Consider the following 10,757-nt stretch of genomic DNA (forward strand, 5'->3'; position numbering starts at 1 on the left):
GGACTTCTGAAACCAAGTTTTGTTTTGGAGAGGCAAAATTCTCATTCACCTCCTTGTCTTTAGGAGGTGAATTTTTAGGAAAGCATAGATATCACAGGGAAAGTAGGTAAGGCATAAAGGGGACCTTGTAGCTGGCATGAATCATGGTTTTCATAAATTAAACCTAAACCAGTTTGACAATTGCTCCAAGCCAGTTTTGAAGGAAATGGAAGCCTCCAGTATCAAGATTTTAAATAGAATCTAACTTGGGGGACACAGATCAAGTGACAGTCACCATCAGATACCTGAGACTTCACTGGATAGAAAACAAACAAACAAAAATAATTAGGCAGGGGACTTGTTCCCCACTGCTTAACTGCAATAATCAGCAAGAAAAGTCAGCGATTTACTTGTCAAATTCCTTCGGGGAGAGTGAGAGCTTTCCAAAGGTCACGGTCCTGGACTTCGTGTCACCCAGCAATAAAAAGCTGTGTAGCGTGCTGTAAAACGGCACATCAGTAATATAGACCTTGTCTTCAAACAATATTTACTGGGATGCTGGTAAAAGCAAGACTAATCAAACAGGCCTCACAGATAGTGCCTGAGGCAGTGGGAACTGCATTGTACGAGAAAGGGGTAGGGTGGCAATGCACAGCAGATTAAAGAGTTCCTTGTTAGCAGCAAAGCTGAAAAGCCAGCACGGGTCTGGATACACCTGGGCTTTGGGGTGTGTACGCACCAGCTGGTCATAAACCCAGCACGCAGCGACAGACGAGAGGTTCTGTGTAATACAGAAAGCTGGTAAGCACCACGATTTGCCCACACGCAAGTCGGTAAGCCAAAGAACTGACAGGGTTCTGGTGCAGAAAAACAGAGCTTAAGGCTCCCACATAAAAAGTCCACCTAAGATTCCTCATTTTCAGAAAGATCCTGCTATCAGTATTGTTAGGGCTGCAAGGCCACAGATTCATCACTGAAATGATCTTTCCTCACATGCATCTATTTCAGGAAGATGCGGGCAAGATTCCTAGGTTGTAGCTGGACAATAACCATAATGGAATTCCATCATTTCCCATGGTGAGACCAGGTATTCCAGATTCACATTATGTGCACAAATGGTACCAGTCTCACAGAGCTTCTCAGACTTTTCAGTTTTCCTTGCCAAATACTTGGAAGATTAGCGGAGGTATCAGGTTATCAACCAGATACCAATAGCTAGAATATTCGCCCAGAAAGACAGATAAAAAGGACAAGTTCTCTTCTCTCCTTGAGCTTGTCTGGCCTCAGTAAAACACATTCACAAGGGCATTTCTGCTGTTAAAGGCCAAACCTTTGTTCAGTTACATAAATCCAATGGACAGCAAGAGAAATCCTCTCTATAGATGCAGTACTTTAAGCATACCAAACCACACCTATCCTAAGACTGAGGCTGCACCTCATCCCCTACCTCTGTGTCTGAAGTTGGGTCCCATCTGATGAACGTGAAGATGCTGCTTAGCAACCTGGCTGCATTGTAGTAAGTCTTAAAAACAAATTAGCAGTTGTTTGCTGTGATATGTTGCTGATATAGTTATACTTAATTTATAGTAACGGACATTTTAAACACCAAGAGCAACAAAACAGCTTTGTTCCAACTTTGAACAGCAAGCCAGGGGAATGCAGGCAATGCTTCAAATGCAACAAAGTCATCTACAAAGAGCAATATTATAAAGAAGCTTCAACAGTCCTCATTTTTGAAGTCCATAGGGAGTCGAACGCATACAGTAATAGAACTAGCATGTCAAATCCCTTCTGCTAAGTCACCCAGTCCCCTCATCATAGACCTACTCATGTGAGATCTACTGAGAATTTGGGCTGGAGCATCTCTTAAGTGAGGGGTATGGCTTTCTGCCCTTTAGACAGAGTCAGAAAGTCAAAGCAATCACACTGGGTATATGGGAGAGTAAAAATCTACTTTGCATCTCAAAGTAGTTACATGTTAAGTCCTGCTTTAAACCTGCAACGGGTCTTAGGAGTCTGATGTATGATATGCAGTAGTCCTCCATAGAGTAACAAGCAACTACAACTCCCCAGGAAAAAGCCACCTCCCTCAAGTGTTTGCTTGGTGACCTGGCTCCCTGTGGAGCAATATTTTAACTATTGTTTTTCTCTCCTACTCCCCTGACTTCTATCGCTGGCCTAGCACTGGATTTAGCAAGCTTCAGGATAAGTTGCTCTTCTTAACAGATCAACCTGTTCGCACTCTTTTTTCACCAGTACTTCAACATTCCTTTGCAGGCAAAACAGGACTCAGCTACGTCAAGGAGGGCAGGGGCATGGGCTCACATAGAGAGCTATTGTGAGATGACACTCTTAGGCATGAATGTCTGAAGCTGTTCCCATTTACTCCTCATTCCCCGAGTTTAATTCCATACTTGCATTGCACTTTCCAACACCATATGGCTAGAAAGTCTAGATACCATGTCGCACACTTATGTAGAGCCTGAGCACTTCCCATCCCTTAACGTGCTCTCCAGTAAGTCTGAAAATAACGCTGCCTTTTTGCTCTCAAGTAAATTGTTCAAGGCCAATGAGGAAAGCCTAAAGGACTCTTGCATTGCAGTCACAGAACTATCCCTCCGCTCACCTTGAATCTGCACAGAAAAGCAATATGCTGTCATTCATTCTGGATATTGTTCTGACCATAACACGATAACACTGAGGCACAATGGAAGGGATAAGAGAGAAAGAGGGTGAAGCTCGCAGGCTACATTTCCCAACCCTGACCTGAAGGCACGAACTGCAACACAAAGAATAGCTTCAAGACAATATTCATATCAACAGGCATGTAAACACTCTTCAAATTCATCAGCTCATGAAAGTGGCTGCAAACTTGCATCAATACTATCTATTATGAAAACAGAAAGCCTAATGTAGTTCTCTATTTCCATGTTTCTTGCTCAGCTTAAACCTTTGCCCCATGCTCCAATGGGCTGTTAAAATGATAAAACTTAACTGATACACACACACAAAAAAAAAAGTATTATTGAGAGCAGATTTAAGCTGATGCCTCTCAGGAGATAACAATTAAAATGTGTCTCACAGTATGAAAGTGGAACTACAATAGTACGCTTAGTAGACCAGAGCAATTCCATTTGGAATTCCTTGGTTTCTCTGGGTAGTTAATTTTTTTTTTTTATATACAGCGCCTTTTTTAAATTGTATTGAAGTTGAATTTCTTTCTTTTTTTAAAAAAACTATTTTTAAATAAAGAGAGAAAAAAGCTAATGCTCCAAAGGTTTTCAGCAGTGAAATACTCTGTGTGGTTCAGAGCACACCCTCATCTATCATGCAATTAACTTACTTAGGATCTTTGCCATCCTTCTTGGAAATTGATGAAAAAGTAATTAACAATGGATGCTCACTTACAGCTGCTAAATGCTGCCAGAATGATTGACAGCCTGTAAAGAATGGAAGTGCTTCTCTGTACAGAGCAGCAACATGAACAGAGCCTCCTGCTTTGCTAACACAGAAATTTGTGCCTTACAGGTGATAAAATCCATCCCCCTTGGTAGCCTTCCTGACCTTTGACCATGGCTGAGACCACTAATTCCGAAGCCAGCAAGTTATTCATGGTTCTCATTGTCACCGTGCGTGAATCTGGACCCTGAGATTCTCGGACTCGATACCTGCAGAAGTATCAAACATTAATGCTGCACGGGCCCAGCCCAGGTTTGGGCTGGTAATCCAAGTCATCCAGCACTGTCAGTGATTTGGAGGAATGAAAAGACACTTGCTTCTCCTTTCTATATCATATTCACAACTCATTGCAGGGCCGGCAGAACCGCTAACAGCACCTTCATCACAAACTCCAGAGAAGGAGAAAGGCAAGGTGAAGATTTCAACAGTGTCAACTAAGTGCCCAAGTCAAACGAGCATATAAAGAGCCTTCCAGCTACATCAGGACAGCACTGCCTGGCTACAGGCTAAACCCAGGACACCCAAGTCAGGTGTCAGGGATTTTTTTTTTTTAACCCCTGCTTTTGTAATTAACATTAAATTAACTACCTTTAACTAATCACCTCCCCTTCACCTAATTTGAAGGGCTAGAATATTGATATCTAAAGGATTGACTGATACAGCTCCTGGCACTAGGGACTTCAGCTATTTTCTGCCTTACCAAAATGAGATTAGGCACTGAAAATCAAAAGTAAGATCTCCTGCAGTCACATGTTTGCAACAGGAAGTACTTCTCCATTAAGTCTTCTTATTCTTTTTTCATCACTTTTTCACTTCTCACCTTCAAGATTGAGAACGTTAAACCTAAATAAAGAATTACACCATTACTTTCCTTAAGTCAGACTTGGATTTCTACCAGGAGCATAAAACCACCACTGGCATTGTGCTGACTGAACTTCCCAGGGAGTTTCTTAAAACATGACCCTATTTTATTTTGATAAAACCTGTCTTCCTAATTATGTAAAACATAAAAGAAGTCTAACTGCAAAATAGCAACCCTTTCAGATTAGAATTGCCAAAGTAAATAAATTTGAAAAGGATTTACAGTCAGCAAGATGTGCTTTCCTGGGATTGGAAAAAAGCCCCGAGCTGTTTTGCCCAGGAGTAACTGTGCTTCATAAAGCCAGGCCCACACAAAACCACCACCCAACTGGAGACAGATTCAAAACCAACAGAAAGTCCAAACGAAGCAGCGCATTTGGAAGAAGAGTGACATCACTCAGCAGTAATTTTCCTGATGCCACCCATCAGCAACACATTAGAGTATTCACCAATTATGTTTTCCCTGCTCTTTCTCCACACTCTGTCACCCTACAAAACGCAAGTGCAGGCACAAGTGATTGTATGGAAAGCACAGCTAAATGCAAGAAAAATGGGAGTTTAAATTCTGCTGGTGTTTTTTTTTTTTGGGGGGGGGCAGCACCAAGACAGGATAGTGCAAGTACTCAAGCTAAAAACTTCTTTGTCTGGATGGATTTCGGACCTGCTTTACTGCTTACTGAAACCAGCAGGCAGCCTTGCTTTACTTCAGTGGGTCAAGCCATTAAAAACACCCAGACAGACACAGAGCAAACCTACAGAGAAACTAAAACATGCCACAACCCAGAGCTGCCCACCACGCCTGGGGCTGTCTAGACTCCACAGCCACCCCACAACCACGCTCTGCAGCTGCTTGGGGCTCACACAAGAGATGAGGGGACGCAGGCTGGATCCACGTGGTGGAAGCCGACCGGCTAAACCAACCTCACAGATAAAGGATGGACATAAAGGTGCTTTCACAGCCCCTGGCAAGTGACCACAATCTCTGCTTGTGTTTTTTGCAACCTCCCAAGATACCACCCACCACCCCGCAGCCTTGTGGGTGACTCGGCCACCCTCGGCATGGATGAGGCCAGGCTGCAGAACAGCCCAGCACCATCCTCAGACCCACAACCCCCCCCAATCACCCAGAATGACACAAAGGCACAAACCAACTACCCTGAGTGGTTTTACCTGATCCACTCCATGCTCTGCAAACTGGCTGGAGGAGTCCTTACAGTGACCGGCTGCACCCAAGGGATCTGTCCCCATCAAAAGCCACTAACAGGCCCAGTCAGGGTCACATATGCAGCCCCCACAGCACCAGCTTCCCTCTGTGCACCACACTCAAAAATCAGGCTGCAGACACCAAAGGGAGCAGCAAGCCCCTTCAGACCGAGTTCCTCATGTTCTCAGGACTGCAGCATTAGTGTCATTTTTTAAAGATCGCTTCCAGAACACCGATTCCAGCAATTCTCAAGACCTGCTTCACTCAGTGACAGGTTGCAGAGCAGGCACAGCCCCGAGCTGAGTGAGCTGCGCAGGGTTTGTAGTCAGGCAATCTTTATTGTCTCAGAGACAAGAAGAAGCCTTCACATACAGCACCGAACATCACTTGGAGCCTGCTAAAGCTCCGCTGCACTGCCTGAAAAAGCCATACACGTCAAACAAACAACGTGAGATACAGCACCCAGACTGCCCGTGCTTAGGTGAGGAGTATGGGATGTTCAGCATCCCAAATCCTCCTCTGCTTGGCCTTCGACTGGTAGGAGGGATTGCCCACAGTTTAGGAAGCTCTGCTTCTGTACCCACGTTGTGGAAATCTGCACATAGGACACTCCAAACTCTTCAAAGTCTGAGATTATCCTGTGTGAAATAAATGGAAAAGCCAGAGCTATTTTCCTGGTTCATCTTGCTTGGGGGTCTAAAAGTCCATGGCCTAGAATGTAAAAAAAACCCCAAACCAACCAAAAAATCCCCCAAACCACAAAACACTATGCCCCACGTGCTCCCCCCACCAAACCCCACCAACTTCAAAATTCAGAAGAATATGATGAAGTTAGTGTCATGTAAATAATACTTAAAAACACCTACAGAAAGATCAGTACTTGGCTTAAGCCACTGGACTTAAGGAATACAAACCGTACCAAGAAATCAGGGTATGATCAAAGTCGAGATAGGTTTAATCTCATACTGAATTGCAGTGTCTAACACCATTTCCATCTAGATAATTGTCCTTATCACTCCAGCAATAGAAGTGTAACTATCTGGCCTAAGTAAAATCTCATTGTTCCCTGCTTTAACTGGCTCTTTAGTTAAGATACAGACCATAAACTCTCATCAAATGAGCATCCAGTTCAAGTAATACTTAACCTTCACTGGTGCTCTTTGTATTTTATCAGGTATATGACCACTAGAATTGCCGGTTCAACCTACTCCTTTGAGAATTAAGGTATGTTTTACTTCATCCAGTTGATGGCATTTATATACAAAATGATTACCACAATTTTTATCACCTGTTCCATAACTGAAACTCTTACTGAGCTTTTGTCTATTTAGTTTGTCAGCACAAGCAATAGAGAAAGCTAAGTCAGCGTGGACGCTAAAGGCTTAGTGAGCGACCAGAGTGCTGTAGAGCATGCTTTTTCTCAGCTGCTCGGATTCAAAGCACAAATTAAACTTATCATATGCACCGCCTTTGTGACTTCTACTGAACGTGGAGAAGGCTCCTAATGGTTTAATTTCATAGGTATGTGAAATATTATGATATGGAGACTCAGGACTGTACACACATAGCTCTCATTAGACAGATACATAAAACTGTGTATTAGCACCCGCCAGCTCTCTGAGCCAGCAGGACAGGAGCCAGCACTGATTCAGGAATTGTTTGCCCACAGAGCTAATAAGAACCCTTGCCTCTCCGATGGATGTGTTAGCATGGGCGCACTTCCACACCAGCAAGGCCGCAGGGGTTTGGGAGGAGAATTTTGTTCAATTCCTGCTAACTTCTAAGCAGGGCAGCAGCAAAGCTACTGAAGGACTGTTTGCACCTAACTGCCTAAACTTGCCCTTATCAGATAAGGTTGTGCTAAAAATAATTCTGCGGTGATAGGGGTCCCGAGACCTGAAGAATCTTCTGCCTCATCCATAATTTCTGCGCTGCCCAGACTAATTTGTGGATTGCTTCTAATGTTAAAGGTCATAGTCCAGCCAACACCATTGAAACGACTGACTGACATTTTTGTCTTTTCTATAATTTTTTTTTCTTTTTTGCTAGCTATGATGTATGCTCATTTTCACACAGAAAGGGGTCGTGGTGGTGGGGAATGCAAATCCCACCCTTATTCTTGAATGCAGTAAACGTGATGCAATTCTGCTGGCAGGGCAGCAGCAATATCAACCAAATTACCAAATGTCCCAGTTCTGGAGGCCTGGGACATGGCCAGTTATGTGCTGGGGAGTGGGCTGCCAAACTCACTGCACAGCTGGCAGACTGCAGGAACCTGCAGTCAGTAATGATTTGGGCTTGATGTGAATTGGCAGCAGATGCTGATGAAAAGCATTTTTCCCTCATTGCAACGTATCTAATTGGAAGTGCCCCCTGTCAGGTGAGGTCCTGAACCTTACTACTTACAGCTCATCTCTCAATACATTACAAACTAGCAGTTCATTATGGGATATATAAAGTTGCATGCAAACAAGATGTCTCCCCATAGTTAGCTCACTCCTAAATCATTATCTGCAGCACAATTACTGCTAAAAACATTTCTGTAGCTGTTCTAAGCTCTGCCAAAAATAGCGTGAGCAGCATTTAAAATTAGCTTAATTTTGTGTGTATATGTGGGTGAGTGTGTATACATATATATATTTATTTATTTTTAAACAAACTCTTTTTGCATGTCTCCCTTTTCTTACCCCCATTGAAAGTTTCAGATTTCATTATGTGAGTCTAGGAATTCTTCATATCATAAGGAGCACATACAAATGCTGATGCCACCTCCTGTCCTCTGTAGGTTGTATCTTGGGGACCTGCAGTGTGAACACAACGGACATAACAGAGAGCAAGTAGCAGAATGAGGTTTAAGTGTGTAAGAAAAGATGATGCTCTAGGAAAGAACAGTTACATATTGGTATTTAAAAGGGAGTAATTGCTATCAGAAAATCACTGGAGTTTTACAGGCACTGACACCAAGTAATTTGATGAGCTGATGGACTATAGTACAGCACTGCAGAACAGCCCGAGCATTTTGGGAAGTTGCGTGCTCCATTCCAGATGAGTGCATTCCTGTGGGGACTGGGATTGTGAAGCAGAGAGAACATTACAATTTGATAGATATAAAATTGCAACAAAACAGATGACTTATTTATAAACAACACTCATTACAAAATCAGTACGACATGTCTAAAACCTAACCCCTTCTATATTAGTCCTGTTACAGAATACAGCAACCTTAATGGTGAAGACCTAATTATTTGGAGCAAATACCTCAGAGCTGCATCACATCTTATTGAAACTATCATTTTAAACCACTGTTAACACTTCACTAAGGGACATAAATCACCAGGCTCTGAAACAGGAAGTGTAATTATCTGAATACTGTGGCTTCCAATCAGTTAGCAATAAAAATATGTCATGGCTATTAAAATGATAAACACTATATAATTTCATTTTTTTTCCTCACCAGGGAGCATTAAAAATAAATAACAAAAATGCAAAGCAGCCTTTAGACATTTCAACAAACCTCACAGTGTTGGTAGCAAGAGCAACACAAACACGCTTCAGATATTGACTGTACCTTAAGTGCATTCTTGCAAACAACTTAAAATGACAACCAAATTAATTCTGAGCGCAAGCTGGTACAACTTTTGTGTGTTTTCTCAGTCACACCATTGCAGGCACTAGCTTGGCCCAGCACAGCTCCACTTTCCTGCTAAGCTCAGCCATTTGTGGCAGACAGAATTTCCATGCAGTCACACACCACTGAATCTCTCCACCCAGTTATCTACAAATCTCAAGTAGATGAAAGCGCCTCAGGCTTTTGTATCAATTTAGGTATTTTTTCCTCCTCTTCCCTTCTCTTTGTCCATGCAATTTAGACTGCTCTTGTCCCTCTGGAGTTACACAGGATGCAAAAACCTTGTTCCTTTTTCCCAATTAGCACCTAAGTTGTCCCCCCAGCTTCTTTTTCTACTCCCCTTCATTTTCTTCTATAATTTAACAGCTTTCAGCCTTCAGATTTTACTGTCAGGAAGTTACAGACTTGTGCCCATAATCTCAGGTGTATTTCCAAGCAACGTTCCCAAGAAGCTTTTGATGGAGGCAGGGGAGAGAAGAGAGGTGGGGGGGGAAAAAAAAAAAAAAAAAAAAAAAAGCGGAGAAAGACACAGGAGTCAACTTCAGAACAGAGTTTCTGTGAACTTTGATTAATACCGAGGGGAAGGCAGGTTGAACCCAAGTCATTATGTTTGCACAAAGCTTTATCACTTAATCTAGCAAACTTCATGCAGTTTAACACAGCAAAATACTTTAGTGTCTGTATGCAGTATCATTTCTGTTTCATTCTTTATGCATATGACACCAGCCTTCTGGAGGGCCTATAACTGGATGACAAATTTTAGTGAAACACAAGGTTTTAGACTTACAAATTTAAGACATGCTTGTCAGTCTTCCATCTACAATGCACTCACCTTCAGATGGTGTCATATGGATAAGGGAGGCAGCTCCTCTCAGGTGTGCAAAATACAGTCTCAAATTGTTCCCTGGTGTTGCACATCCGCTTACAGCTCGCCCCGGTTCGCTCACTGCCCATTTCACCTACTGAATTCAGGCGGGTGATTAATTGCACAGACTCGTAAGTACTACTTCTTCCCAAAGGCTGTTAGATTTTGGTGCACATGGTGGTCAGAGTCCATTTAACTGACAAATCCACTTTTAAGTCTTCCCGTCCCAGTGGGATAATTTTCCAGGTTGATTTCTCTTTGTATGTGACACTGTCACCTTGGCTTTGACAACAAAGTTTATTAGACTTTCCACGGTGCGCGCACAGTAGGCATTAAGGCATTTGGCTTATCCTTCCTCATCAGCATACTTCACTACAAGCAGCATCTTTCTCATACATCAGGCTACCTCAGCTAGTTTTGTGAGGAAAAAGAGCATTGCCGAATTTAACTAACTAGTATTTCAGACCAGATGGCTCAGCATCCCAGTTTCCTTTGGCTCCGCTCTCGCTATGGATTGTTTTGGCAACTGGAGTTAAGAACACAAGATACATTTGTAAGCAAGAAGTTCAACAAGAGTACCAAATTCCCCTTTTTTAAATTAATCAGAGATCAGATGGGGGAAGACATCCAAACCCCCAAGACCATAATCTTCGCATCAGTTGATAAGAAATTATCCTCATTATCTCAACTTCTGGTACATTTGGCACTGTTTAGCAGGAGTAAGAGGAAGCTGCTCTCTTCTTTGAATGAGATTTAAGTAA

This window comes from Strix uralensis, chromosome 23 (genome assembly GCF_047716275.1).
Source record: "Strix uralensis isolate ZFMK-TIS-50842 chromosome 23, bStrUra1, whole genome shotgun sequence".
Classification (NCBI taxonomy): Eukaryota; Metazoa; Chordata; class Aves; order Strigiformes; family Strigidae; genus Strix; species Strix uralensis.